At 39.3% G+C, this 12,522-nt stretch overlaps 1 protein-coding gene across 3 annotated transcripts in view; it reads right to left on the bottom strand.

The window, feature by feature from the left end:
• The window catches only part of gdpd5b (glycerophosphodiester phosphodiesterase domain containing 5b), a 42,385-nt gene extending 31,652 nt beyond the window's left edge, over positions 1-10,733 (bottom strand). For all 3 annotated transcript variants that reach the window (XR_011308588.1, XM_069668235.1, XM_069668234.1), the window contains exon 1: positions 10,359-10,733. The gene's annotated coding sequence lies outside the window, so the exon portion shown is untranslated. The remainder of the gene's footprint in view (positions 1-10,358) is intronic.
• Between the last annotated feature and the right edge of the window lie 1,789 nt (positions 10,734-12,522).

Genomic DNA, 12,522 nt, shown 5'->3' on the forward strand with positions numbered 1-12,522 from the left:
CTGTTCTGATATTAGATGTATTTACGGTGCGAGGATCAATGATGTTTGAAAATAAGAAGAGCTCATTAGCTATGTAAAAGCGGTAAGCTCAGATAATAAACACAGAAACGCACATTAATGCAGACTAAGCTTCTCACTGCTTTCTTTAATTCCTCTTTCCCTGAGACAAAGCCAGGTAAGTTTGCTGAGACAACAAAAACCTGTAGACGTGTTCTTACTGGCCCGACATAATCATATTGTGTAGGTGCTCAGGTGAAGTAAGGGGAAACTGTTGTCACTAAGGGATTCTGTTAAATTATGTCTTTTTATAGGGTAGAGCTGTGGATAAAGGAAAACAATAGGTCTATATGTCTCAAACTTAATTAGACTGCAGGACATGCTGCATCATAATTTAATATTGTCTCAATATTACCTTTGGAATGTAATAATACTATTATCGAAACCTTGTAAGAGTCTCAGCCAAACACCTACATCTTATATCATGAAGGATAAACAATAATGCATACAGTCAACTGCATCCAAAAGAACAGACTGGGAAATAGCTACTAATTTACCTCACATTTACGGTGATAGTGTATCACTAAAACTAAGGTAACAGCTTTGCTTCCACCCTGTTAACAGTCTTTAAATTACCATGGAGCTGATGAGCACTATAATGAACTCTATACAAACACCAAATAAGCCACAGCAACAACAACAATATCCAAGAGAAAAGACTATATAGATCTCTGTGAGAGGTTGCAATCTCCGTACAACATACTTTTGATGGTACTTAAGTATTGCAACATGTTTTCAATCCCAAATTGTCAAATAAGACAGCTTGGTCATTGGCCCTGTATCTCAAAATATGATCATATTCATGGTCTAGGTATCATCCCTTTTTCATCAGTTTTGCACAGGTCAAGTCAGCAACACATAAATAAAAAAGACTTCCAAGGACAGCATCCAGAAATTACGCTGGAGGGTTACCTATAGGGATGCACGACATTGTTTTTTTTTGCGGATATCCGATATGCCGATATTTTACAACTCATTTAGCCGATTACCGATACCGATATTTTTTTACCGCACACCTAATTGCAGAGATCATCAACTCTCTTCTGTATTGGAATTAGCGTACAGTATAATGGTGATACTCTTATCAAATTTGTTACAACAGTCGGGGTGACGGGTCTTGAGATGGTTAATCAAGTTTGTTGTGTTGAAAGACTTTGCCTTGGCTCCTCCTCGCATCACCGAAGCTGAGCAGTCATTGCAAATAGAAGTTTGCTATCTATTTCGGAAACTTCCACACCACGGACATTTTGGCTTCTAACTCTCTCATGCAGCAGGTAGACACACGTGACGTCATCACGCTGCGCCGCACAGGTCTATTTCGCGCCGGGGACATTGTGCCGAGGTTGGGCAATTAATCAAGTATGCAGCAGACCATTATTTTATCGGTTAATTATATCGGCGGATATCGGCGTGTTGGCCGATATCCGTTCATTTTTAAGCCAATATCGGCCGATACCGATAACGTGCTGATAATATCGTGCATCCTACCTACAGCATTTTTTTAGTCCTGCAATTAATGTTCGAAGTGAAGTGACAATGGCATGCTTCCATCTAATCTAAAATGCAATAAATATTAGCTGGACATAACTCAAAATTATTCTAACCAAACCACTCCCATGAGTCAGTGTGGTGGAAGCCAAACAATTAATGGCCACAGCCTATTGCCCACATTTCAGTTTTATTCCAAGTCTGACAGTAGGTTCAACCACAAACAACTCAGCATTTGTACAATCAGCTCTGCCAGTCACTGACAGATAATGCAGAAGGAAGGCAACTTGTGATAGTGATGAATACTTCACCTTCCAGAGGCTTTCAGTCTCATGTCTACTGAGGGAGAATTAAACTGAACAAAGTAACTCAAAGCATGCTTCAAGTTTTCTGTTTTAGCAGGGTGTGTTTTTAAGTTATGTGTCCACTTTACCAAGGCATCTGTTGTAAGTATTAACCTGTCTTTGCACCAATTGGAACAATATTTGTTGTGCAGAGTACAATAAACCTCAATCGATTCCAAAGACATTATTCTTCGCATATCAAAAAAATTATCCTACACAGCACAGTGGTGCCACCATGAATGTATTCTACTTACCACCGGTTACTACTGTTTTAGCAGCAAAGAAGAATTAATTTCTGGGGTTTTCTCACATGACAATAGCAAACACCAACAGTGCATTGCTAAAGGGAGAATGTAACAACCATCTAAGCTACGCTAAACAAAGAAGTTTCACTTTGAAAACCAGTGTTCCTTTTGACACTCATTCTCTGTATGTATTGTGCAGTTTTACAAAAGGTGTTAACCTCAGCCAGGCAAGACAAAAATGACAGCAATCATGTCACATATATACATGGGTTTACAGCTGTTCGTTTTTTTTATTTATCAGTGTCATTTGTCTTAACTACATTTACTACATTTCCTTTTATGCAAAAAACAAATATATGTTGGATTAGAGTCAGTATTGGCAGATTGTCATTGTTAATTCCTCTCATGCAGGTGTAGCAGGTAAGCTGGTAGAGCAGGTGGCTTTACTCATAATGTTAAGTGCATCTTCTAAAACAAGACACGAGGCAATGGGAGGAGAGTTGGTCTTTGCATGCGTTAGTCCTTTGAAGTCAGCCAGGTTATCCCAACACATCCGTGAGAATAAATGCATTTTGAATTCTAAGCACACAATACCTGGGGCTCAATGAATATTCAAGTAAAATTAGTCGATATTCAAGTTCTCTTGCTCTCTTAAGCTTATGATTTTATGATTAAAAAAAGAATCCGCTTTTCAACATACAGGCTACTTGTTCAGAAGCAGTGGTGCCAGAACATTCTGGCCTGACAAATGATGATAGATGGGTATTGCAAAACACTTACATAATATGGACTCTTTGGTGTTCAAGTCATCCAAGCACATGATACTGGACTGGTCATGATTTTCATTTTGGGATGATTTATTATGAAACCAATCCATTTAGGCCGGTGCCAATAATCTTAAATGTGTTCTCTGGCTTTCGAACAACAATGTTTTAATATAAATATTAACCATATAACACAAGGGACACAAACTGCTCATTGTTAGTGAGTGATGGATGTGTCCTTTGAGCCAAGCAAGCCAAGCAGTCCTCAGAGCAGCTGACAATATTAAAGTCATACATCAAAAAGACGGTTTAAAAGACACACTCCGTAGCTGTGCCACACAAGGTAGAACTGGAGCTCAAAGCTGGTTGAAATAGAAGAATTTGTGATACCTATCAAACTGACCAGCAGCAAGAAATGACTCTAGAAAAAAGGCAAACAGCAATTAATGGGAGCAGAATGAGTAAAGCCGGTGGGAGGGGTAAGCCAAGGACAACTGAACAATCTGACATTTTGCTTATCAAACTGACAGCTCATCAATTAAAAAAAATGGGTCAGCAATAATCCGATGAAAAATGTATCTAATCACACTCCATCAGTATCTTCGATTTTGATAATTGACAACAGGAAGAGGAAGAGCCATAACTGTCAATCATTTCCATTATTAGAGCACGACAAAACGGATACATTGCTGGGAAGAGAAGAAAATCTACCCACTCATTTCGGTACAGAGGAATGGACAGAGGTGTAAGTAGGTCAAGTGATATGTGGAGATGTTGCTCTCATTTGTCATCTGGTGGTTAAACTACTCAGGCCTCCACATATGAAAGTGGGCTTAACTTTACAGTATGAAGCCTTCTTTGTGGACTGTAGGACATTGTGTTGTTTTGATAGTGAAGTAAGCTGGCTTGATGCTGCAGGGTCATTGCTTACCCAAGCAATGAGGATAAAGTGAACAATAAAGCCATATTAGGAGCTCTGAGGAGCCTCGTGGATGGAGAGGTTGGTCATTATTAATTTAAGTACTGTAAATGCAGTGCATCTAGCATGAGCTATCAACCAATGTACACTGACAAGGAATCCTCAGTTTCAGCGACATCTTTTAGGTTTCATATACAGTACAAGGTATCGATACCAAAGGCTGGATAACTCCTAATCAATAACATTTATGTATGTGGGATTTTGAGGTAAGCGGCCCACCCGGACACATATTTGGATCCAAAACAGTAACGAAAACACAACGACCCAGTGAACTTTGAGGGGTTTGAACACAGCGGCTTCCAGCAGTGAGGTGGCATTGCCAACCTCTGATCCACAATGCCCCTGTTTAGGCAGCTGATGGTGTGTGGGTTTGAATAATTATCACCTCTAAGACTGAATGACACTATCGTCTATTTAGTGTGTAATTGCACTGTGCTTCTTCATCAACTAAAGTATAGCCTGTGATTTCAGAAGTCCTGAGTGAAAGTGAAAGGAGCCCTTATGACAGGAGGTGGATTCCCCTGAGCTGAATGTCCTTGTCCACGATGCTGACACATGTTCTCAAGGTGAGAAGAATCCAAACATTACACCTAAATGGATTCACTTTGCAAAACGTGGTATTGGGCAAGCAGACACTGACCTGATGACAGCCTTAATGATACCATAAATATATGTTCAAATTGTCCAGGCAATCCATTCAATCTTTGGACTTTACACTACAACCACAGATGTGAAATATTCACTGCTTGTGCATTAAAAGAAAAGTCACTGGATCAACTGAGTCAATAGCATTCATCCTCTACATAGTATGGTTTACCATACTGGATGAACATACCAACCAGCATATGTACAGACATTTCCATTCAAAGAGTCATGGCATTAGAAAGGCTAAACATGCTAATGTAACAGTATAAGAAACAAAGCCTACTCTACAAAAGCAGGCTATGCTATGCTAACCTGTATAAAGCAACCAAAAGTGACGAAAACCAGAGTCATAAAGACACACTGTAGGTATGTTCGGGAGTTAGTTTTCTCTAGTATTGTTAAGGCATGACATGCTCTATTCTGCCTCTGATTGGCTTTATACCCTGAAATTCTGACCCTAACAAATGTCACTCCTCATGCCAAGACCTAACCAGCCCCAACCAATGACAGCAATGACTACTAACCAATCACAGACAGAGTAATGCAGGTTTTGTCACTGCATAGTGGAACTTTGCAAAAGAGCAAAGGGATAAAAAATGTTGTGCAGGAGGTAAGAAGATGAGCACTTGGTCTCTACTGTCAACCCAACTCGAGTGCATTGGTGTTATAACAAGCCGTAGGTGTAAGGGCATCTGGATCCTATTTTCAAGCCTTATATGAACAGAGATTTATGTCCGGATTTGATGTTCCTTTACACTGGTTATTAAAGCTTTCATAACAAAAGAGAACTAAGCTTTAAGCTGCCATGCCCTGCTCACCTTGCATATCAGAAGCTTTCATTTAACAGCCTGCTCCAGCTATCCAAGCATAACATTGTTAATCAACCAACTTGTTCATAGGGTGGACCATGAAGTTGGTAATGAAAAAGAAAAATATAGGCATATATTTTGGATACTTTCATAGAAGGCTGTGGATAATTAATATTATATAACATAAAAATCATGTGTTTATGTGAAAGAGAGTACAGGCAACAGATACACAGACCATTACAAGAAAACGTTAGGGCCCTCCAGCCTTCTTTAAATGCTATTCAAACAAGGTTCCAATTCTTGTTTTACACATCCCACATCTTGTTGAACCTACAATATTTCATTCCACTAAAGCCATAGCTTTATGGATGCTTTTGCCATAAAATGCCTGCCAACAGAAAGCCAAACACCAGTCAAAATCACAGTTGCAATCCATCGTTGATAATTTCTTACTTTCTCCAGTAGAGATGTGTAATCAGTTGTAGAATTAGTAATAGTTATCAGAAGAGCTGAAAATACTTTCAGCACTTCACTGTGAACCTTTTGTCCCGTAATTCCACCTGGGGCAATGCTTCCTAAATCCATCTGCTATGACCCAATGTCCCCTGCTGTCCGCTGTGAGGCTTAAGGAAACATAAAGCAATGGCAGAAAGGTTTAGTTGTGAAACAAGCAGAAACCTCTGCAGCTGAAAAAATGAAGCCAGCGCAGAAGTGCCAAAAACTGCAGTGCCCGAGACAGCTACTTTGGGGAGGAGATGTTTCAATACCAATTTTTCCTTTCAGATGCTAATTCAGATACCTGAATTTGCGAAGCAGCCGATACCAAATACCGATCCGATACTTCTGCAAGACATGAAAAATAAATACTGTAAACAACTATGGATGTGATATCCTTTATTTCATTGTTTGGCTTTGGTTCAACCCTTTCTAAACATACACAATACCCAAATGGCCTGTTGTTTTGTTTTGAAGAGGAAAAGATCTCTGCGGATAATTAGGCTTCCATTAAACATCAGGAACAGTGAATGATAAATGATTCCTAACCATAAAACAAGCAGAGCATCTACGAACAAGCTGAGCTAAATTTAACGCCAGCTAGTCTTTCAGCCCCTCCAGCCGTGCTGTTCAACAGAGTGTCATAGAAACAAGTATTTTTAACGTGAAACTGCTTCATTCAGCTCTGCTCTGACTAATGATACATTCTCTGCCTGCTCTTCATTGTTGTTTTCTGTATTCACGTGACCAGTGACTGGAAACAAGCTGTTCTTTGATGCTCTAAAACAGCAGGTGGAAGCCATAATACATCAATGGTGGCAACGCTTCACAATTTGCTGTGTAGTCTAGTTTTTGGAGCAGGGAAGAAGTATTGAATAACAGGTTGATTTTTTCCTGGGCTAATAGATTCAGCATTAGCACGTTGACTGATGTACTCACCAATACCTGATGCACCATCGCAGGAGTATCGGAGGCATTTCAGCCTTGCATTTGTATATTTTTTAAAGCTGGGGGGAAAAAAATGATGGTGGTCTCTACAGCTAATTTACCAATTAATAAAATCTAAACACTCAAAACAGTGGAACAAACCAATGGTTGACATCAAGGTGACTACGTCTATTCTACAGTCTATGGTCAGAAGCCCCCCAAGCCTGTTTGCCTGTTAGGGTTGAGTGAAAGTTCTCTCGGTTTGGTCTCTCACCATGTGTGATACTGTAGTGCTGATACTGTGACCACGAAAGCAAACAGCTGACAAAACCAGCCATGGCATGCAGAGACATTGTGGAAACCATTGTTGTACTGTGTGGGTAAATGGACAACTCTATTGGCTTAGTTCACTCTGGCCTCAATTTGACCGTTTTTCATGGCCTCAAAAGAAAGTGGGTGGACTAGTATGTTTTATCCAGGTACCATCTGTGTGTCTACATGAGGGCTCTTCACCACCATCTGTATGTTGACATCACACAGAGATCCGTCCTCTCTACGACTGCTGTCTGAGCCAAGAAGGCAGGGCCAGACGCGCAGGTGCCACCAGGGTAAACCAGGGATGATGATATATAGTAACAACACTACTCTCCCAGGTATAAAAAATGGTTGATACTAATACAGTATATATCTGGAATAAAATCAGATCATGAAATAACCTGAAAAACAAGACTTCTTACCCTGTTGAGAGGATTAAACACTCTCACGTAAAGCCTTGATGCATCCAAGGCTCTGAAGGTATGAAAGAACTACATTTCCAATCTAATTTTCTCACTTTCTCAGCTACAGAAGTCAACATTTGAACTCTGTTGTTTTGGGTCTCACATGGTGGGAATATTCACAAGAATGAAAGAAAAATAAGCAGACTTGTTTTTCAGTCAGGAAGGTATTTTTCTGTTTTTTTCAAACGGGACCCTTAGCTTTGACAACATAACTGTGCACCACCCACTTTGTCTGTGAGCAGGACTTTGAAGAGAGCTCAAGTTGCAAACCAGTGAAGACAGCAAACCAAAGCCTCTGGTGTTTCTATGAGGGTTAGATTCAAAGTGATAAGAATTGGAATGAATGAATGAATGAATGAAAAGCTTAGCCCCCCAGCCCATTATATTCTTTGATAGACTGAAGCTGTGGACTGAAAGACTGACTATGGGTGGGATATTACATGCAGAAAAGAGCCTACTTGTCACTTATAAACAACAAAAGTCACCACATTTCAACCTATAATTCTGTCTGTATTCTAAGATAGTTCTCTTAGATATGGCGAAGCAAGCCTCCCTTATGCTATTTGACTGCATGTAAGTGATTGTGGGCTTCAACATCTGTTTTGATAAACCAAGCATCTATTCCCCTACATTTCCATGACACCTTCAGCATTGGTATGCCTCATCACCAAACACAGAATGTTTGACTCCCAGCTCTATTAACCCTGTTCAAAGACAACAAGAACTGCATTAGCAACACAATGGTTGCAGTAAAGTAGCAGCTTAACATCAAGTATTGTGGAAATTAAAGTTTTCTGCTGAATCAACGCTGTTACAGCATACAGATACCAATGACTTTCTTTCTGGTTTCCTTAAATCTTAAATTCCAATATAGTTTCCCTTTACTTTTGCAATAACTTTACTCTTGCTTCCGAGAGTGGAACTACACAGAAATCAAACTGTTCTCATGTAGGTGCTACATATATATAGTAAATGTGATTCAATAAGTGAGAGAGAGAGACACACAAAGACACCTCACTGCTTTCGGGCAGCATATAATAACACAAATAGCAAATATACTCATCAAGATGATATTGCATCTATTGTAAGATGAGAGCTGGGCATGTGTCTGTTGAAGAAGCAGCTTTTTCAAGATAGAGTAAATATATCACACTGACAGTTACATAAGCAAGCCAAAGTGGAATAGGTAAAAGACAGAATCAAATGGACAAAAGGGTCAACCATTGTCTACATAGAGCAACTTTACATGTCTCAGCAGCAGCACTATGCATGAATCTTTAATTCTATATAAAGAAGAAATGGTTAAGAGCTTAATAAAGTATCGGCAGAACTGTGCGTGTAAAACAGTTGGTAACCAGTAAGTGGATTACTGCTGTGTACACAGCATACCACATTCCTCTCTGTTCCGACCTATTATATCTCCTGCCATCCTCTATTTGGGCCTTTCTCCTAAACTAATATTTCTTAAACAAGGCTGATCTTTACAAAACTTCTCAACCAAGGCTGAGCCAGGTTGAGAAGCCAGGCATGCTCACCCATCTTCCACTCCAATTCAAACAAATTTGAAAACTATGTGTTATGTCTTTTTTTTTTCCAGCTAACCTCTGTCATCAGTTGTGACAGTTTCTAAAAGCACCACAGCTAAAACTTGAACTATATGAATGTAAAGATAAATATTTATTATCCCACATTGAATACAATATATGTTTCTATGTCATGACCTGAAAACATTTTCATAGTGCTGGTCGCCCCTGGGACAGGAGCCCCACTTTACTATGCAGAAGCTTCAATACTGTGCTGTACAAGCCAAAAAGAAGTTAAGAAACACAGTGTTCAGCACACTCCACTCCAAGGCCCTTCAGTCAACGTATGGATCTTGGAAAGAAGGGATAAAAAAGGAAAAGCCTTGCATAGTCATTGTTAGGGTCTTAACTCCTGCTGAGTCACCCGTCTATTGACAGCATGACCAAACAGGTTCTAATCCCTTGAAAAAATAGTTATCTACATGCCTAGAGGATGTTAATAAATGTCATATGTCAACTGAAAGTCTTAGCATAAACAAATAAGTGTCAGCTGTTTTAGCTGGAGGTGTAGTAGTGACAGATGGAGAAGTGTTAACACAGCCCAGAAGGATCTAACAGTTACAAACAAAGTACCAAATGGATCTTCTTCAATAGCAAAAGTTTTAAGATGAACTTCCTCCATTTTTAGTGAAAGTTCTGTTATTGAAGTTCTACATAACCCATACAAAAACAGTATTAAGCCTTTCTTTGAAACATACTAGAAAGATCCAAATGACAACCCTCATCTTCTAAGGAAAAATAATGGTGTCATGAATTATGCAAGTGGCTTTGCATGAGTAAACATAATGCCTTCATATGGGCGGAGAAGCCATTAATAGCCCTCTTTCGTTTCCTGCATACATAATATTTTGGATAGACATTTACTGAATGAGAAAGGGCAACTAACTTGTGTGACTCAATCCATGTTTGCCCCTAAAGGGAAGCCCTAGCTTTCGGTGGATACACATTATGGGCGTGTCTTATGTGTTGGGGTGCAGAGACCACCAGTGAGCAGCCGGATAACAAGTTACAGGGCTTAAAGCTTGTGATGGGTAGAAACACGTTAGCTGGTGTTACCAAGGTTGAAGAAAACGACTCATAAACGACATTCACTTTTAAACATGTGGAAAAGAAGTATTAAGTAATGGAAATGCATAAGTGTAAGCTTATGAAAGAATTAATAGCTGTCTACACGTTTTCATTTGAAGTAGCCTAACACACAGGTAAACTCGAAAACACCTCTGAAAAACCTTTGCAAACTCACCTGTCTGAGGGCTGTTTCCACTTTTCTTTGATGTGAGATTAGCTTTGCGGTTACAACGTAAATTTGCGGGTTGTCTCTTTTCTCTCCACGGCAAATTGTCCCCCGAAAGTCAAATGGGGATAGCCTGTGTCAAAGGTAACGTGTGAGGGGTGGGTGGCCCGTAAATGCTGACTGAGCCGAAGTTTTACACCGATAACAAAGGAGAAAAGAGCCGGGTCAGTCCGGACGGTTACTGAGGCTTCGGTCTAGCTAACATAACTCCCATCTCACATTTTCAATAGCTCCGTCTTCGGTGTTTTTTTTGTGGTCCCTTCAGCAAGTAATGTATGCCCTCTCGTCTTTTTGTGAGCAGCGGCACATTCGCCCGCAGAGTAATTCAATGTACTGAATAGAGGGAGGAGTGTGTGTCGGTCTGTTTTATCTCCAGCCCTCCTGTACAGTGAGAGAGCGTCACCAAGCTGACTTTACTCCTGGTTCGCGCGTTCAAGTCACATGGAAAAGAACCGTTTGCCTGGTTTGCTGTGCCGTTGTTGCACCTCTAAAACCGTTCACGTCATTTTGAGTTAGGCTACCGATATGACCAAAATGTGGATAAATTGGATGATGTTTAAGAGGTATTACATGTGTCATAATTGCTTAGCACTATCATACTTTTTGAGAGAAATCGAATCGAAATGGTAGGGTAATAAACTACCAACATTAGGACAACAGAAATCCCAATGTAACATGAACGCAACAACGTGCTTTTGTCTTTTAAACCAAAAGGCATTCTTTTGTCTTTTAAACCAAAAGGCATTTTGTCAATCTGTTTTTATCTTAACAGCATACTACATTTTGCTGATACTGAGAGATATGAACAAAACCAATTTTGATCATAAACACATCACAAAGTCTAAAGGTCATGCAAGCCATGTCTGTTAAGAGGAGTGTTTGGTTATTCAACACACAACTTAGCTCCTGTTTCTCCATTTTTTTATTATCTTGTCTGATAACTCATTTGCATTGCATTTTTTATAACCTTAGTTTCTCTGATAGATGTCCACATACAAGTGACATGGTCTACTTTCAATATGACTGTGGAACGTTGCACCATTGCAAGTCCCATTATTCATATGGCAAATAAACAAATTAAACAATAAAAGCATTAAAGATGCCATGGCCCCTCCCATTCAGTAATTTCCACGTTCAGACTTGCACCTTCTTACAAACTGACACATAGCTACCAGATGACTCATTAAACGAAAGTGATTTATTGATTCTTGTCACAAGAACACCATGTGCAGTCATAATCGTATAGTATGTAATATCAGCAGTGCCTTGTAATCGATCCACTGACACACACTGTGATACATTTAATGCTCAACCTAATTTGTCGTGTTGGCTGTAGAAGAGCCACTAATTGTGCTACAGTGGTGGTTGATGTTAAATAGTGATCTTTTGTATTGGGAAATCATATTCTGAAAATTATTCAGACAAAAAAATTGCATCACACAAATATCATTTGTTTTTTGTTACTTGAATCAATTCTGATGAGAAAACCTATTTTAACCTAAATATATGCTGAAAACGTCAATAAACACATTGTACTGTCTGCATAGATTACATTTATATGGTCACATTGAATATCAAGACAATGCTTCGCTTTCCAAAAGGGGCTTAAAATAAGAATTGCGGATTTTCAAGGGGATTGGGGACCATGTGATTCTAGATAATTATCTAAAAGATGAGACACAGATTAATTAATAGTACACTGTTTTTCTGCCAATTGAAATGTATTACATACAGTACAAGGTAAAAAAAAAAGTCATATTTAACTGATCCCTGATATACTACTGTCATTTGGTTATGTTGTGTCATGTATGATACATATCAAAATTGCTGTTGTATTGTTTATATCTGCACCAAAGCTACACAGACAAATTAGTATTTATTGTATTAGAGAACATGGCGATGATCATCCTGGACAGTGACAGGTGGTCAGCAGGTCTCCGGAGTGTGAAATGACTCATCACAAACAGATACAGTCTTTGAAGTGTCAGCCATTTTCAGATCAGTTGCATGTAATTGGTTCCCTGAACTATGAACATTCCCTTGATAAGTTCTATTCTAAATAAAGAGTGTTTGTTTGTGTGCATGCATGTGTGTCTTTCCCGAGATGTGATGC

Source organism: Semicossyphus pulcher, unplaced genomic scaffold, assembly GCF_022749685.1.
Source record: "Semicossyphus pulcher isolate SPU_LCO1_2020_fin unplaced genomic scaffold, fSemPul1.0.p SCAF_19, whole genome shotgun sequence".
NCBI classification, from domain to species: Eukaryota; Metazoa; Chordata; class Actinopteri; order Labriformes; family Labridae; genus Semicossyphus; species Semicossyphus pulcher.